Source organism: Porites lutea, chromosome 11, assembly GCF_958299795.1.
Source record: "Porites lutea chromosome 11, jaPorLute2.1, whole genome shotgun sequence".
NCBI lineage: Eukaryota > Metazoa > Cnidaria > Anthozoa > Scleractinia > Poritidae > Porites > Porites lutea.
The window spans coordinates 22,540,741-22,543,198 of NC_133211.1; positions in this window are offsets into that span (position 1 = coordinate 22,540,741).

A 2,458-nucleotide genomic window follows, 5' to 3' on the forward strand; every position below is an offset into this window, starting at 1 on the left:
CATAAGCCAAACTGAAACAACAAAATGTTGATATTGAGAAAAAAATGCATTAATAATATTATAGTTTGCTTTAGTAATAATACAGTTCTCGTCATAATACTCAGATTGTCATGAAAACCACAAAATTAAAACCTTCTAATCATTTCCTGTTTTCTGGGAAAAATTAACAATTTCAATAAAATAGGGCTTAACGACAGCTGACATATTACACATGATTACGGGTACGTTATGCAGACAACCTGTTAGCAGTAGGCTAGATTTTGATCTTTTTTATTTTATTTTTAAGATTAAACATCATTTTAAGAGCCAATAATCATATTATTTCAGCCACTCCTTTCTCTTGAAGTCGTCACCTATTTGGATTCCGCTCTTTTTCTGTGTAGAAAAATTAAGAAATAAAATCACGGAGAAAATTTCTTTTCGGGAGTGAAACGTTCTTTAATCCTTCACGTTCGTCTATAAGATACACTGAATTGAGAGCTATTTTACATATGGCTACAGCCGTCTACTCCCACATGAAAATAGCTGTGAACTACTGGACGGTACTTAACTCTTAGTCGACCCCCATAGTCTATGGAAAACCTTCCGCTCAGGGTACCTTGAAGTTATAAGGTACCCGAGGCTTAAATTTGCTGGTTACAGTGCTACCTGCCAACCAGAAAAAGGAAATTTCACGTTATGACTTGGAAACCATTGCATGATTGCCGGAGCTGACCAGCTTAGGACAAGTCGATGATCTTTTCATTTGTAGGAGGCTGGTTGCAGTGTAGGACAGAAGAACGGAAACACGCATGTAGAACATCGTTGAAAGCCAATAGAGATCAGCATGATAAAATGATAATGTATACACGAGGCTACACAGTCAACTCTCTCTAACACGGACACCTTTGGGACCGGCACTAAGTGTTCGTCTTATAGTCGACGGTATATGGTTTTATTGATAAACAGAATTCTAGTTAAGGTTGAGCGAATAATAAATTGTTTTTAATTACACTTTGCTAGCAAAAGAATCAACGTTCGGACTAACAGTCTTTGATAAACTCAAGTTAACTGAGGTTAGTTTGATGCAGTTACTTGAGTAATGTCATGCAGTTTTGAAAGCGACACGTTACGGCTCAGAAATGAGCCTTAAATATAGGAGGAAGAGATGAAACTCGTCCCAGCTAAGAACAGATTTTGAGAGTTTAATTCTTTTAGTAAATTTCTTAAAAACGAGAACAATGTGAATTAAAAGGTTTACCTCAAATGAAAGATGCCTTTTAACTAAATTAGCTGAAAATGGACCACTTTACAGTGCGTAGAAGAAGATTTCAAAAGTCGACAAAACCCTTATTGACTGAGCAGAAGGTGGCATAATAGAGGCGACGTCAATCAAAAGATAACTATAAAACTTTCAGATAGTGACCATCAGCGAAAACAAAAACTATCCCTGTAGTAAAAAGAATCAGAATAATAATTAATAATAATCACTAAGAGTTGGTTAACGTAAATAAGATCGAAATTACAGGACAGCCAGATAGTATTCCCGCCGAATTAAAATTTTGTAATCTATAGAAATACGGCATGTTTGTCTTTTGACGTCCGCTCTGCAGATGTCCCCGGCCCATTTGCCTCTGTACACTAAATCAAGGGAATCTATTGAAAGGCGTTTAGATGAAAATGGACACCGTTTTTTCATAGTAATTGCGTCGATCGTTCCAACATTTCCGAGAGCTTTAAAAGAATTGAAGTACCATTTAACTGCAATCATAAGGCAGGACAATATGGGATATAACGAAAAGAAGAACCGTTAAGGTCGTTAATGAAGAACATAACTTGTCATATTAAGTTTAAGGTTGCATGCAAGTTTAAAAGAAGACGAATCAGACAATACTCAAGCAGCTGTTTAAATTCGCATTGTGTTGAATCTATCTGAAATGGAATTGAATGTGTTCTTCAACATAGCCAACATAATTTTATCATATATTTGCTTCTATAGTAAACAATGTTTACTGGGAAACTTCGAAGACACTTCCCGACGATATTAATTTCTGGCCCTTTTCCGAGTCTCCTTTTCTTGAAAGATTTTACTTTACTGACCTGTCGAGCGATTTGTGTAAGAAAAAGTTAAATACAGCGTGGTACCTAATCTCTCCGTATTCTGTCGGCATTGTTGTTAGACTGCAAACCAATTGCTTAGGTTCTTGCGGAGCAGTGCTAGTAGATAATTAGTACTGACAATATCTAAGAAATAAAAAATCATCGTGTATACAACGCAGTATTATTAGCTAGGGTCAACTCAATTTGTCTTGGGGCACGAAAAATAACTTTTTTTCCTAAGTGAAACCCTTTAAGAAAATGAACGAAATTGGTATGTTATTGGGTCTTATTGTGGTAATGGCTGCAAGATGTTTTTTTGAAAGTTACACCATTCAAATTTAGATTAGATGTTCCTTTAATTTATGTCTTCAAACATGCG